General features: G+C 38.9%; 2 long non-coding RNA genes across 2 annotated transcripts; both read right to left on the bottom strand.

The window, feature by feature from the left end:
• Nucleotides 1–14: 14 nt before the first annotated feature.
• Nucleotides 15–6301, bottom strand: LOC149102333 (uncharacterized). Its single transcript, XR_016202585.1, has 2 exons — nt 5935–6301; nt 15–653 (listed from the first exon to the last, which is right to left on the bottom strand). It is a non-coding gene; the product is annotated as an uncharacterized LOC149102333 (long non-coding RNA).
• LOC149102334 (uncharacterized) lies at nt 1944–4895 on the bottom strand. The gene is made up of 2 exons (XR_016202584.1): nt 3332–4895; nt 1944–2389 (listed from the first exon to the last, which is right to left on the bottom strand). It is a non-coding gene; the product is annotated as an uncharacterized LOC149102334 (long non-coding RNA).
• Nucleotides 6302–16352: the final 10051 nt, after the last annotated feature.

Raw genomic sequence — 16352 nt, 5'->3', positions numbered from 1 at the left:
CAGCCCGGTATGACTGGGATTATAATTTTCTTTATTTATACATAATGAGCTCAATTTCAACACCTACCCCCCAAGGAATAGCCCTTACTATTTACAAGTCATAAAAGTTTTGTAAAAACGTTTAAACGAGACTGTAACAAAATATATGATGTAACAAAAAAGCACGGAGGTCTCATTTTGATCCTGTGTGTGTTTAGGCTGGACGACTGATCGGAAGTCATCCTTTTTAACACTTTCCTCTCGAAGTGTCCCTCTCCTTTTGTAAGTACAAGATAATAACGCCGCATTTTGACTTGTGGCAATAACAAAACTACAGTTAACTTCAAGAGTTGCACTTAAGGATTTTCTTGCAGTTGGCTAAAAGTTACATTTTCGCCTTATGTCACAAGTTAACGAATTTTAACAGCTTTCTATTGACCACATCCAATCGCGGCAAAACTATATCAAATGAAATCACAGTCAAGAGGTTGTTATTCTGGTAAACCTGCATTATCTTTCCCAGATATATTCCTATGTCAGTCCAATGGAAGTCACGGCAGGCATACGGATAAGATGTTGATTCCTTCCATCAGCACCGGAAACGTCGTCCTGGCGGACCACTATCACCACGAACGAAGAGTTTTGAGGAAATGGACCGTCGTTTGAACCAGAATCTCAAAAAAAGAACATTAAAGATGAAATAAAGCTATTCTTGCTGCTGTTGCTCTCTTAAGAATTCCTTATGAAAGAAGAACGATTAACGGCCTCAACCTTTTAAGTCCACCTATACCAGAGGAGGCAACATCAGCAATCTCACGAAGATATGATTGATCATCGCAGTTATGCAAACAACTTAAGAGTCATAGTCTATAAGATTCAAACTTTGGCCGGCCACCGTACCTCACCGATTTTGCTGAAATTTGGCATGCAATCTTGTTTTAGGGTCCTATCTACGAAATGGATGTTAAAAAGTTCAAGTTCTTTCTACTTTGGAAAATATCGAGAAGGTCGATTTCGGATGACCTTGGCGGCCCACCAATATGGCGAATGGAAGGAGTTCTTGTTACTTCAATCCTTATCCTGCCATCGTAATTTCTCGACAATTCTTGTAACAGACACAAAGAACTATCCTTCTTTGTCTTATTTATCAAAATAAATAAAAAAATAAATAAATTCGGAAAATGATAAGTTTGAACGACCAACGGCCAAGAGGCACGAAGGTATATTTTCTTAGCTTTGAAAAGTCGTAAATTTACTTCAGATTGGAAGGCTGATATCTCCAGTGTTATCTCGATTGAGAAGTAGCCAGTTACCCAGAGTGTAGCTTAGTTATTGCTGATTTGATTTCATTAATAAAAATTTGGGAGATTTTGTAACAGCGTAGGCTGAAAAACTATATTATTAGTAGTAATTTAGCCTTTTCTGCGGAACAGCTTGTTAAGCCAATATTAGTCGAGGAAAATAGAAAACGATTCCTGTCGCTTAAATAATGCAATTTCCATGTTTTCTTGCTTATATGATTCAAAGAGCTGTGTTTGAAAACAGGTTTCAAGATTGTGTGTCCGATTTTTAGCGAAACTTTTACACGGCTCACTTTGTTGTTGCCCCGGAGGCGGGGGTACTTTGGGAATCTCTGGGTGGGGATGAGCAGCTGCCGATTTGATTTTTTTATATTTCTTAGTGTCAATTCCTGGTTTCCTTAGTCTAAATAAAATCTTCAATCAACTACTCAGTTTTGTCAAAAATGATACCCTATTCTAGACCCAAACGCTCTGATTTATATACCCTATCCTAGAGTTAACTGCTTGAAAACCATACCCTTCACAGCGGCACATATCTATATAGCCCATATATGGTAGTACCCCCCCCCCCCTCCCCACCGAGGTTGTTGCACTGTAAACAGTCTTTACTGAAAATCCAAATTACAGATTCGAAATCACCCAAACGCGTGAACATGTCCCGTGCTTATTCAATTGATTTTCTATTTTTAAATTCCTCTCACACTATTGGGATATTGAAATCACCTATCTATCGACAGATTTCGATTTTTCATTTACTTCGCTTCTGTGAAGTTCGCAAAGATTGTAACCATCGAACATGACTGGGTGCTTAGGCTGTATGTGCTCCAATACCTCATTTCGTGAGGTTGCCAGCGCTTCTTCATTTTTAGCCGCTTCATAGTCTTTGCCGGAAACTGACTGGGCTTCTGAGTTTTTGTATTTTGCCCGCAGTGAAAAGAAACTTTGGGGAAGCCAAAATCTCCTCGTATGAGAATTGTCTCTGACCATCAACATCTCAAGCAATTTTCATTTTCATTTCTTCCTTGAATTCCTAGGTTTGATAGGGCGGAAGTTACCATGTGAAAATGAAGCATCGGTTGCCGTAACGGTAGCGTTGTGACCTTCAATGCCTGAAAGAAATAATGATCATGGTAAATAATAATTTCTCGACAATAATTTCTCGACGGTTTGACAAACAATATATACAAATATATAATATTTTTTTCCCTTTTAGCGCCCTCTTTGCAGTTTGCAAATATATTTAATGCAAATCAAATTAAGTTGTGCTATATATTATATTGTGACGTTTTTTGGCTTCCTACAGTAAATTGAAAACGCCTGCAAAGAGTATATACTTGTAATTAGGGAAGTACCGTTAGAAACGTTACAATGGGGTATATACCAAGAGCAAAAAAAAAAAACTTTGAGCAAGGGAGAATTGCGCAAAAAAGTCCTGCACAACGATCAGCCCAGGCAAAATTCCCTGTCGCATCAGAGAGTTGGTACGATCGATAAAAAAGAAAAAAAAAGAAAAAAAAAACACCTCGTCACCGTCAGTGTGGTAAGCCATATCGTACCCCTCTAATGGTCTGCTTTGTTTGATTCTTCATGTCAACTATGTGAAGGACAGGATGTCCTTTCCCGAGACGAAGATTACCCCACTCAAGAATATTCCGCTTCAAGTCACTTCCCAGCTTAGAACCCAGATTACCGGGCGCTAAGGATAAGTCGTATTTTGTAGGGACCGTCGATACAGCGGTTATAGAACATCAAATTATGGGGCGAAAATGTTTACAATGAAATAGATAAGTAATTCGAATCAGTACCTGCTCTTGCCCAAAGGAGCTGAATTTCGCTTTTAAGCGAAACATCGAGAACGTTAATTGAAACCTTTGAGATGAGGCCTTATATCTCTGGTGCATTGTGAAAACGATACGCACTCGCTTGATGCTATGCTTTGTCCGCAGCTGTCCGTAAAAAACCTTTAAAACCCACATCTAACCACTGTTACTTCATCTTTGTGTCGATGAAAGCCAAAGAAATAAAGATAGAAATAAAATAAAACCACTTACCTTAATTCAAACCATAGCAAGGAAAATTCTTTACCCTGTGCTCGGTAGGATTGAGTGAATAAACTTAATTAGCGAATGCGCGCGCTGCAAGTTAGCGAACGGGAAAGGATGTTCATTTCTCATCAGTTTGTCAATCAGTCATCCTCGTTATGTCCTCGACGTTCATCGTTCAGGCTTCAAATTCTGCCGGGATACACAACTTTTTCACAATAGAAGCTAAGTGGGTGATTTTTTTTATGCCATCTAGAGAAAGGGGAGCACAAAGGGGAGTTTAAGAGCCTGAATCAGTTAAAGAGGACTCCATTTGAAACGTGACGTAATTTGCATATTTGTACTCAACAGTGATTGAAATTATGTCGGTCGGTATTTCCGCGATAGTTTGTAGCCACGTAATCTGGGTAAAATAAAAAGTTTTTTTTGATATTGGAAATGAAAATTGAGTTCCTATGTTCTGGGTGATTTCCAGGGTACTTTGATTTGGAAAAACGAAATCGAGTGCGTGTTATGAAGTATGTTAATTTTATAATTCAACAACAAAATGATCCATATCATTTCAAAATTTCTCCAGAAATCACGTATCAATAGTTTTTTTTAACGTGTCTTAAGACGTAGAGCATTTGTACCATATGAACAAGAAAAATGGAAATAACTTTATTTAGACGACAGGAATAGTTTTTTTTTTTTTTTTTTTTTTCATTTTCTCTCAATTAAGACATCTGCCGTATTCGCTTAACGGGCTGGTCCTCAGCAATGGCTAAACTGGTCAGACTGTCACTGGTGCTATAATTTTTTTTATATCCACGGTTAAATTTCCCCAATTTCTTTATTGAGGGAATCAATTTTTCAATAAACAAGGTGTGTTCAGGGTAAATGACTAGTTCTTAATCGAGATAACAATGGAGATATCAGCTTCCTAATTTGCAGTAAATTTGCGACTATTTAAAGCGACGTAAACATAACTTCGAGCTTCTTAGCCGTTGCTCGTTCAAACTTCTCATTTTCCGAATTTATCTCGATAAATAAGAGAAAAAAGGATAGTTCTTAATGCCTGTTACAAGAATCGTCGAGAACTAATTACGATGGCAGGATCAAGTAACTAGAACTCCTTCCATCCGCCATATTGGCGGGCCGCCAAGGTCACTCGAAATCGGCCTTCTCGATATTTTCCAAAGTAAAAAGAATTGGAACTTTTTAACATACATTTCGCTGTTAGGACTCTACAACAAGACTGCAAGCCAAATTTCAGCAAAATCGGCGAGGTACCGTGGCCGCGACTTTTTTATATAGCTGGAAAATAACTGAGTATGACTCTTAAGCAGTTTTGAAATTAAAGTCTGAAAAAAATTCAGGCATGAGCAGGATACGAACCCATGACCTCTGCTACACCGCTGCAGTGCTCTATTAACTCAGCTATCAAGCCAGCTGGGAGCTGGTCACTTTGTGAGTTCGTACTATACCCGTAGATGGTGAAGAAAACAAGTGAATATATGAAAGTTCATATATTTGAATTGCGGAGAATAATATGAAGATATGTCTTTTAATTGATCATCGAAGTTATGCACACAACTTAAGCATGCAGTTGTGAAATTAAAGCCTGAAAAACAAAAAAAATTCAGGCATGAACGGGATTCAAACCCATGACCTCTGCGATACCGCTGGAGTGCTCCACCAACTGAGCTATCAAGCCAACTGGGAGCAGGCCACGTTGCCGGTGAGTTCGTAATATACCCGTAGAAGGTGAAGAATACAAGTGAATATATGAAAGTTCATATATTTGAACTGCGGAGAATGATATCAAGATATGATTGATTATCGCAGTTATGCACACAACTTAAGCAGTTGGGAAATTAACGCTGGGTTGGAATCCTGTTCATGCCCGAATTTTTTTCGGGCTTTAATTTCACAACTGCTTAAGTTGTGTGCATAACTGCGATGATGAATCATATCTTCATATTATTCTCCGTAGTTCAAATATATAAACTTTCATATATTCACTTGTATTCTTCACCTTCTACGGGTATATTACGAACTCACAACGTAGCCAGCTCCCAGCTGGCTTGATAGCTCAGTTGGTAGAGCACTGCACGGGTATCGCATAGGTCATGGGTTGGAATCCCGTTCATGCCTGAATGTTTTTCAGGCTTTAATTTCACAACTGCTTAAGTTGTGTGCATAACTGCGATGATCAATCATATCTTCATATCATTCTCCGCAGTTCAAATATATAAACTTTCATATATTCACTTGTATATTAGCAATCTCATTAACATGTTTGGAACACGGCAAACGTGGATCGATATAGACTCCTGAGGATTTAGTAAGTGAACAGCAAGTTACATGCAGTTACATGCAGTGTAGCATAGGGCCAACAACGCAAACAACCTGCACGACACACACATTGGGTAAGTAGCACCACTGGAAGCGAGGTGCAAGCTTCTTTCGACGAAGTCCTTGGTTGGAGGCACAATATTATAAATGCAAACTATACGTCGGCCGGTCCTTTTTTATCTCGTCAGTATTTCGTTTGTCCATGAGCGTTTTACGACCTTGCACTCCGAAGCTTTATCTACGCCTTTCACCCTTTAAATTTTAAGTGATCTTACCTGTGCGTGACCTGCAGGTGCAAACGACTTGCTACCAAGGACAATGCTACTTGCCATGATTTCGATTTCAATTAGCTTGCTTGTCAGAAGACAGAAGTGCTCTGTTAACTTTTTCTTCATTTCCCTTCTTTCTGTTTTAGTCGTAGTACAAACAAAACTTGTAACCTAACTCAATCGGTGAACCTATCTTCGTCTAAAAAAAAAAGGCCGAAAGGGAAACGTACGCTGCTAGATTTTCACAAGATGAGATTGAAGATGGCAGGAGGTGAAGGGGGGAAAAGGAAGCCATTATTTCATCCTGACTGGACATTGTCTCAATCGTGACTCATCGTCACATGCAGCTGCAAGTTTTATGAACTCAGCTGACTATTCAGGCGAACCATTAGAATATGTATTTTTGTTTCTCTCCAACACTAGCGCTGAATGCCAATTTATAGTACTTGCTCGCGGCAACTGATCAGTGGACAGGATTGTCTGTAGAATGGTTCCACAATGCTAATCTTCGAGCGAGTTTTAATTTTAATCGCAAAAACCTAACTGGCAACAAATTAATTCACGGAAAGAAAATCACTCAAAGACTCTTCTGGCTTGACCCGACAAGTGACAACAGAATTTAGCGAATATCGTGAATACTTAGCCGGCCAATCAGTTTGGACGCTTCTTACAAATTGTAAACTACGCGAAATCGGCATTAGGACCAGGAGCCATAATCGGGGACGGAGACCGTAAGTCTCGGGATTCGCGCGCACCTATGATATGGGACAATTTTTCTATTTTTAGAACAAATTGCGCCATCCTGACGTCATATATCCGCGCGTATTCACGCACATGTCAGGGGCTCTCGCGTGGATGTTGTCACGTTGCGTGATCAAATGGTGAGAGTTAGAGATTCTCTTGCGTATTTTTCACAGCGATGGCAGGGAATAAGGCAGGGAATACGAACCAGGGCGCTTATATGTAGTTTAATGCTCTGAACTAACGGAAAAGGTGGGTTTTTCAGGGTCGAAAACAAGACTTCAATCTCGCGTTGGGAATGAATAATAAGATCTGCTCACGCTAGTTGTAAGCTCACGCGTATGCTTAAGAATATAGCAAGAAAACTCTCTACTCTGGTATCGAGTTAATTTGTGAGTTTCTCAGACAATGTTTAATCATAACCAAAACCTGTTTTGATGGTTTCTTATTGTCTCTGCTTGTTTGGTGAGTTTGCAAAGGTTTTTGAAAGGAAAGTCTGACGCGTACAATTAGCTCATTTGCATAGTGCAGCTCGTGCACTTTCAAGTCCGAGTCGGTGTTTTCAATTGTCAACAAATCTTGACAAAGATTTCTTTCGTTATCTTTTGTGCTGAGATGCTGCAACAAATTACACGAATGCAAAAAAGGCTACTAATATCATGTGTGTTTCTTCAACATAAGCATAGTGAAGTTTTACACTGCGAAAATGAAAATACACAAGGAGTTTTTATAACTCGATCAACAAAATCGAAATCGTTATTCCAAGTTGATTAAAGAGAGCGTCATCGTAACTTTGCTGATTGTTTCTGCTTTATTCACATATTTGCAGCTTAGCTTTGAACGTGTTCTCAAACATTTATCAATCTTAAACATATTTAAAAACTATAGAGCTATTGTTTGAGTTCGATGTACGCTTTCACACGAAAGTGCGGCGGAAGTACAATTTGTCATGTTTACTGACTGTACAAAACACGCATCGGTGGGCGCTCTCATTCATCGACAACAGAGAATTTACTGGATTTTTACACGAATAAAACTGAGCAGTATCTACGGACGTAAAGTTATTAAGCCTCGATGAAACATCAAGCGTTGCTTACAATTCAAGTGAAACTCAAACCAGCAATTATTTTGTTTTACTTTTCGGTCGCGATAGACTGACAAATTCCTCGCAAGCGTGTGGCAAGAGGAGCTATGAAACTATGAAGTCCTGAAGCTCTGCTCTATCTAAATATATCCAGCTAGTTTTTTGCTGTGTAATGGAAAAGTTGTTAATCTTCAACATATGTGAAATTTAAAGTGGAGTAATGTACAGCTCATGTAAAAGAAGCATCAGTCGGAACACAACTTGGTCAGCGATATATATAAGCTTACAGCGGAACATACCTAAATTCGACACTGTCTTACTTCACTCAAACTGGAGCAGCTTACGACGAAAATACTTGCGCAAAACTCCAACAGACGTAAACGCGTTGAGTTGTGGGGCAAAAACATGAAACATTTCGGGAATTTCGGACGCCTTTTCCCCCGCGCGACATCCGCAAAAATCCTCGCAGCACGCACGCGCGTGTGCCGCAGTTGATGGCGCAATTTGTTCTAAAAATAGAATTATTGTCCCATATCATGGGGACAACCCTAATACTTGAAATGGCGCGCGCTTACGGTCTCCGTCCCCGATTATGGCTCCTGGTATTTTTTTCAATATTATCGTTTACTAAATATGACATACAGTTGAAAAAAGGACCTTGTATAATATATTCTGCAGGGCCGTAGCTGGTAACAGGCAAGCCGAGGCTCTTGCCTCAATAATCTTTGTCTTTTTTGCCTCTGTCCCTACTTTGTCATGAACATGTGGGGTACCTCTTTCATAATTTTTTTTCTGGCTGTGGTTCTGTACTGTAATGATTCAATTTAGAACCGGGGCGCTTATTTCCCTTTTGTAGGTCAAGGGATCGAGGAGACTCGTCGGAGAGGGTGTGGCTATTAGTCAATGGGCGCTTATTTCGTTTTTTTGCACAAACCGGCGTCGGATGTGATGAAGTATTTGAATGAACAACAACTGAGGTGGTAATTCAAGACTGACTGTAAAATTTGGTGTCACAGTCTCATACAGTCGAACCTGTATTAAACGGCCACCCTCGGGACATGAGGAACTGGCCGCTTAATATAGGTGGCCGCTTGATACAGGATCACTAAAAATACTCACTGGGCGTGGTCTAGTGTCAATTTTAGTGGCGTATCATACAAAAACACTTCATGCAAGGAAACAATAAGACAATCAACAATCTTTCAAGCAATGGATACCTTAAACAAGGTTCAGAGCCAACTTGTAACTTAACGGTATAATATAAGTGATATTGTGTAAAAGTGCTGTGCAATTGTCCTCAGTACTCTTCTACGGTATACAGCACTGTATTTCTATGACTTACAGCTCACAACAAAATATCTCATTCCGTCATTTCATAGTTGTTACGTTCAATTTCATACTTGTTACGTTCAGGGTGGCCGTTTAATACAGGTAAAAATAGCAAAGAAAGACATATATAGGACTGTTACAGGGTGGCCGCTGCCACTTAATAGAGGTGGCCGCCTAATACAGGTAACAAATACAGCGTTTGTATGAGCAAAAAATCGGGACTTTGAAAACTGGCCGCTTAATAGAGGGTGGCCGCTTAATACAGGGCCGTTATACTCATACAGGTTCGACTGTAGTTATCATACCGTTTGCTTGTTCAGTTTGTTTAACATTACGTTCAGGTGAGAAAGCAGACTACACAATTCACTCGTCTGTTGGCCTAGTTCATGACATTTTGTTTCATGCCAATGTTCTGCATGTCACTTGGGCAATTGGGGACACTTAATACAATTGGGGCGCTTATTAAAAAAAGAGACAGTCAAGGGGGAACGTTATTAGAAAGGGAAGGCTTACTGAATTGAGGGAGTGGGCGAAGTCAAATAATTTTGAAAATTCTTATTTCGTCTGTCTGTTTCGTGTAATTAGGTGCTGCATATGTTTTGGTTTAACTCCAGTTTCTAATAAGAAAGTCTTAAAGATTGTTTATATCAAGGCAAGGGAATGTGATCGACTAATGTCAAGGCTTCTACTGCATGTCGCTGAGATCTCCAGCTGCCTGCACAAAGATTAGTTGTGACAGAAGATCACCTTTTGGAGGCTGGACTAGCACGCTTAGGCCAGTCTCTATCAATAAATTTAGTTATTGCTTTTTTACGAAATTACATTTACAAGAAAATAACTAGCAATAGCGTAATCGTTTAGCATTTCTCAAGCCTATTCTGCAAAGAATCTGAAGTCTGTCTGGACAGAATAACCAGTTGTTGCAATTTTTAGTTTCAAATCGGAATACTATACCTTCGAGGTGGGTAGAGTTAAGGGCGAGTTCACTTCTTTCCGCATTTGCTTTGTTTAGAAACTTTAGCTTTCTGTAATGTGTTTGTTATAAATCAGTTCATTTACGCCTTCTCTCGCCAGGCAGTTTTCCGGTTCATCATTACAATTCGATAATTCATTTGCTAAACACGATGTTATATATATTTATGCCACAGCACTGCCTCACTACAAAGAAACGTCAAACACGAAGTGACGCTAACAGGTCACGAAACTTAACCTGGTTATAACGTTAGTTTATAACAGTCGAAACGCAATCGGAAAAAAAATAATAGACTTAACCACTTCACAAAAAAGCAACTTAAATTTGAATTTTTTGTTTAAAGAGTAGTTAAACTAAAGCAAATGAATATTCCACTCTTTTGAGGATAAACTGTCAGGAAAGAAAACTTCTTCAGGGCTTTCTTCATATTTCGTCCCCAAATGGATTAGACTTTACCCTCGTTTCTAGAACTTAATGCTGGCTGCCAATGTTTAATCAAAATTAAAATTGTCGTGTTTTGACGAAATTTTCATGTCCAATCAAGTCAAGATGTTCCTGTCTCGTACACCTGACATTTCCAATTTGAGCCTTATGCAAATTATGCGACTGTATCAATTGAATTAAATACAAACCTGAGGTGAAATGACGTGCTAGTAACAAAGAAAATCCAAGAATCATTAAGGTTTGCAGTCACTGAATACAGTAAGTGTAGGCTTGAAAATCATTGTAACCCTTTATTTCCTAAAATCTTTCGGAACTAAATTCAAGCCAAGGACCGCACAGAGGTGATTTTTGTTTGGTTTGGTGCAGTGTCAGGATGAATACAAGGTCGGAAATTTTACACCAACTTGTCCTATAGATCTCTTGCACAGAACGTCAACGTAATATAAGGGAAAAGATCAAACATGTTTTGATCTCACTCACTAAACATATATCGGAAATGCAAACAAGCTAAGCTTTTTGTTTTCAGTGGTGGTTTATAAATAATGAAAACTGCAATGGTAAAACGATTGGGACTGGAATTAAAGCTTTTTTCCCCTCGCTGTTCTCAGTATTCTTTGATCCGGACACACGGGTAAGATTTTCAGACATAGGACTTTGCCCAAAATTGTTAATGAAATTTCTTTTTTACCTCCTCTAGATAAGATTTAGGTTTTGATGACTTAGAGACGTGGCAAAGATGGAGTGATCAGCGGCACCTGATAGGTAGAATCTTGAACCTGAATTCTTAATATTATATGTATTTTTTCAGGAGCCATAATCGGGGACGGAGACCGTAAGTCTCGGGATTCGCGCGCACCTATGATATGGGACAATTTTTCTATTTTTAGAACAAATTGCGCCATCCTGACGTCATATATCTGCGCGTATTCACGCACATGTCAGGGGCTCTCGCGTGGATGTTGTCACGTTGCGTGATCAAATGGTGAGAGTTAGAGATTCTCTTGCGTATTTTTCACAGCGATGGCAGGGAATAAGGCAGGGAATACGAACCAGGGCGCTTATATGTAGTTTAATGCTCTGAACTAACGGAAAAGGTGGGTTTTTCAGGGTCGAAAACAAGACTTCAATCTCGCGTTGGGAATGAATAATAAGATCTGCTCACGCTAGTTGTAAGCTCACGCGTATGCTTAAGAATATAGCAAGAAAACTCTCTACTCTGGTATCGAGTTAATTTGTGAGTTTCTCAGACAATGTTTAATCATAACCAAAACCTGTTTTGATGGTTTCTTATTGTCTCTGCTTGTTTGGTGAGTTTGCAAAGGTTTTTGAAAGGAAAGTCTGACGCGTACAATTAGCTCATTTGCATAGTGCAGCTCGTGCACTTTCAAGTCCGAGTCGGTGTTTTCAATTGTCAACAAATCTTGACAAAGATTTCTTTCGTTATCTTTTGTGCTGAGATGCTGCAACAAATTACACGAATGCAAAAAAGGCTACTAATATCATGTGTGTTTCTTCAACATAAGCATAGTGAAGTTTTACACTGCGAAAATGAAAATACACAAGGAGTTTTTATAACTCGATCAACAAAATCGAAATCGTTATTCCAAGTTGATTAAAGAGAGCGTCATCGTAACTTTGCTGATTGTTTCTGCTTTATTCACATATTTGCAGCTTAGCTTTGAACGTGTTCTCAAACATTTATCAATCTTAAACATATTTAAAAACTATAGAGCTATTGTTTGAGTTCGATGTACGCTTTCACACGAAAGTGCGGCGGAAGTACAATTTGTCATGTTTACTGACTGTACAAAACACGCATCGGTGGGCGCTCTCATTCATCGACAACAGAGAATTTACTGGATTTTTACACGAATAAAACTGAGCAGTATCTACGGACGTAAAGTTATTAAGCCTCGATGAAACATCAAGCGTTGCTTACAATTCAAGTGAAACTCAAACCAGCAATTATTTTGTTTTACTTTTCGGTCGCGATAGACTGACAAATTCCTCGCAAGCGTGTGGCAAGAGGAGCTATGAAACTATGAAGTCCTGAAGCTCTGCTCTATCTAAATATATCCAGCTAGTTTTTTGCTGTGTAATGGAAAAGTTGTTAATCTTCAACATATGTGAAATTTAAAGTGGAGTAATGTACAGCTCATGTAAAAGAAGCATCAGTCGGAACACAACTTGGTCAGCGATATATATAAGCTTACAGCGGAACATACCTAAATTCGACACTGCCTTACTTCACTCAAACTGGAGCAGCTTACGACGAAAATACTTGCGCAAAACTCCAACAGAGGTAAACGCGTTGAGTTGTGGGGCAAAAACATGAAACATTTCGGGAATTTCGGACGCCTTTTCCCCCGCGCGACATCCGCAAAAATCCTCGCAGCACGCACGCGCGTGTGCCGCAGTTGATGGCGCAATTTGTTCTAAAAATAGAATTATTGTCCCATATCATGGGGACAACCCCAATACTTGAAATGGCGCGCGCTTACGGTCTCCGTCCCCGATTATGGCTCCTGATTAGGACACATTCTTGTTTATAAGAATATTGTTTTTCCGTCCGAGGCGGAATATTTTTTTTTTTCTGCCGATTTTAGCTGAGAATATTCTTAACAATATTCTTAGACTATAACGTATAACATTTCTGATTTCGAATGTATTCAGCGTCAGGATGCATGGTGTTAGTCTGCAGGCATTAAGGGCTGATATCACGCACAGCTCACAAGCATAACTTCTTGCAGAAATGTTATTAGCATCGAACAAACGACTAGTGCTGTTTCTGTTGCTTTTTGGCTAGATTTGCTGTTTAGAGAAAGGAATAATTTTTTTCTTTTTTTTCTTTTTTTTTTTTTTAATAACTTTAATTTACAAAACACAATTCTACAAACATTACAATACTCTACTCATTACGCTCCTCTACTTACAGAACATTACTTACGTTACAATACGGGTTACTTATGCTGGCAATACAATACTGAATACAGTTTCTTACAGGAAATACAATTACTTGCAATACGGGCTACTTATACTGCTAACAACATAATACTCTACTTACATTACTTGCTGTATATACAGTTACTTACAGTACATTATACTGTAGATTGACTTTGAGGAGGGAGGAGTACTTCTTACTAAGACATTTGATTGAGACAAATTTTCAAGATTGTATTTAATGAGTAGCTTACTGATAAAATCCTGAATGGAGATGGCCAGGCCATTTAACTTGCTCGAATAAATATAATGCCGCATAAATAAGGCAGTGTAGTTGAATTTCCGTATTATTGCTATGTCGTGGGAGCTTGTAGTAATACCGTGCCCTTTCTGTTGCATTTTGGCTAGATTTGCCGTTTAGAGAAAGGAATAATTTTATTCGGTTTATTTAAAAACATATAATTGTACGGTGTGCATGTGTACAAATATTCAACACAAAATTATATTCTTTTCAAAATCTCAAACTTGGGTTTAATAATAACATATTTTTAAAATGCCGCAAATTTCAGCCTCGATATTCTTATAAAAAATATTCCCATATAAAAAAAGGAGTCTAGTTGTGCGTCATTCACCTTCTACAGGTACCAAGTGAAGCGTACCCCTCAAGATTACATTAGGGACCGTTCATTTTTTATAAGGTAGGGGGGGCTGGTGGGGTTTGGGGGGGGGCATGGGAAAAAAATGGCTTTCGAGGGGGGGCCATCCCAAAAAAATAAGGGAAAAAGGGGGGGGGTCACGTGAAATATTTTAGTAAAACTTTAAAATGGCATAATGTTTGAATATCAAAAAAATTGCTATAGAATAAACATAGAAGGCAGGATACAAATTTATTACAAACTTTCCTTCTGCTTTAAAAAAACGTTTGGCGACAAAAAGCATTTGTAGCTACTGAAAAGAAGTATTTAACACTGTTATTTTCGAATGCAACTTTCACTGGCACTCATCTTCATCTTCGCTGTCATCGAGTTCTTCGTCGCCGCTTGTGCTGCTATGGAAGTCTGTTTCACCAATGCTTTTTTTTTTTTTTTTTTTTATTATTTTTTTTTATTCTTTTTAAATGCTACTTACACTGCTTACAATACAATATTAATGTAGTTACTTACACTACTTACAAAAAACTTATTACTTACGCCACTTACGATACTAACACTTACTCTATACAATACGCATACTCACGCTACTAACAATACTAATACTTACACTGCTTACAATACAACATAATTAGATTACTTGCCTTCTTACATTTCTAGCACGGTAAGATCATACCAGTTTACTCCTGTCACTAATGTACATTCCGAGTTGCAAATTACAGAAAATATGCATGGTATATATATATGCGCCTTGTTTCTTTTCCTTTCATTTTTATTTTCGTTTTCAGGGGACTAGGGTCGAGTTGTCAAGAGATTACAAAAGAGGCAACAGAGGCTCCCACTTTTTTAAAACGATTGTAGTTGTATTTTTTTCCATTTCATAGATATGTTTTAAATACAGTAAGAAATCATTTAGTTTTGGAGAACATTTTTTCTGTCTACATAGCCAAATGTAATATTTAGCATTTAAGCAGTAGAAGTTAATGTTTAGAGCTATCCGGCCTTAGGCCCAGTGCTGTATCAGGCTCTAAGGGTGTCTCCTTGGCAATAACTTGGCAAGACTGTAGCCATACTTCAAAATTGTTCCAAAAATATTGAGTTTTTGGGCAAGCCCAAAATAAATGTACAAGCTTCTCTGTTTCTCTTTCGCAGAAAGTGCATTTCTCGCTATCGACGAGTTTCACCAATGCTGCAAGAAGCAGCAGTGCTTTCCGTCAGAGTGTACTCTTCAGGGTACATGAAGGTGTAAACTTGCTCTTTGACTCCTGCTCAAGGTTTGTGGTGAAATAATTCCCTTCCAAGAGCTGTGCAATGTATGGCCCATCTCTTCTAAATAACGACGTGGCAACATCCTCAACTTTAATACACTCTTCCGGGACGGCCGTTCTAGGAGGGTACACAAGGCATTGTGGAAGATCATTTCCTAGCGGGTTTCCAACACAGATTCCATAAACTCGTTGGACGTTGTTTTCAGTCCGCTTCCTCTTTCTTTCATTTGACTTTCTGCGGTTTTCTTTTTTCCTTCTCCTTTTGTTGATGTGCTGTTTGAGTGTGCCCTTGAATATGCTGTTATAATTGCTCTTCTTATTTTCTAGTGCTTCCATGTCCTGCGTGACCTTCGTCAACTTAGCTTCTATACATTTGATCTGTTTTACATTAAAACTGTGGGCAAATTCTTCGCCCTGCTTTAAAGCAAGCCCATTGGACTGAAAGAGTGTGGAATCGTGTTCCTTTACATCTTTCAATATGACATTCAACTTTTCCACAATTGCTCTGAGCTCTTTGATGGAAAAGTTCAGTTTTCTTCCATCACTGGGCTTCAACTGGTACCCTGGCACGGAAAACTCACCCGCCCTTTCTGAACAGCCATCCGCACTTAGAAAGATTGCTTCTTTTGCTTGTAAGATGTCAAACTGCCTGGATCGTTCAGCTGTAAACCTTTTCTTAAACGACCCGTCGCTTTCGCCATTATTGCGCATTTTGGAATTTTGCACATTTAAAAAGCAGCAAGAGTGAGAAAGTAAAGGCAATTGTAAGACATTTATGCTTACAGCAGAAGAGGCCTCTCAAAGCTGGCCAACCAACACTGAGAAATGCCAGGACATTGACACAAAATGACAACAGGGCAAGTGCTGACAGCAGTGAAACGGATGAAAGTGACAATGATGAGTATGACAGTGATGCCATTGACTCTGGGGGAGAAGATGACTCAAATGACGTCATTCTTGCATTCATCAATTCAGATGAGGAAGATGCCAATTAA

This window comes from Orbicella faveolata, unplaced genomic scaffold, assembly GCF_042242905.1.
Source record: "Orbicella faveolata isolate gen_17 unplaced genomic scaffold, um_ofav_v1 contig_36, whole genome shotgun sequence".
Taxonomy (NCBI): domain Eukaryota; kingdom Metazoa; phylum Cnidaria; class Anthozoa; order Scleractinia; family Merulinidae; genus Orbicella; species Orbicella faveolata.
This window is presented reverse-complemented; position numbering and strand designations above follow the sequence as displayed.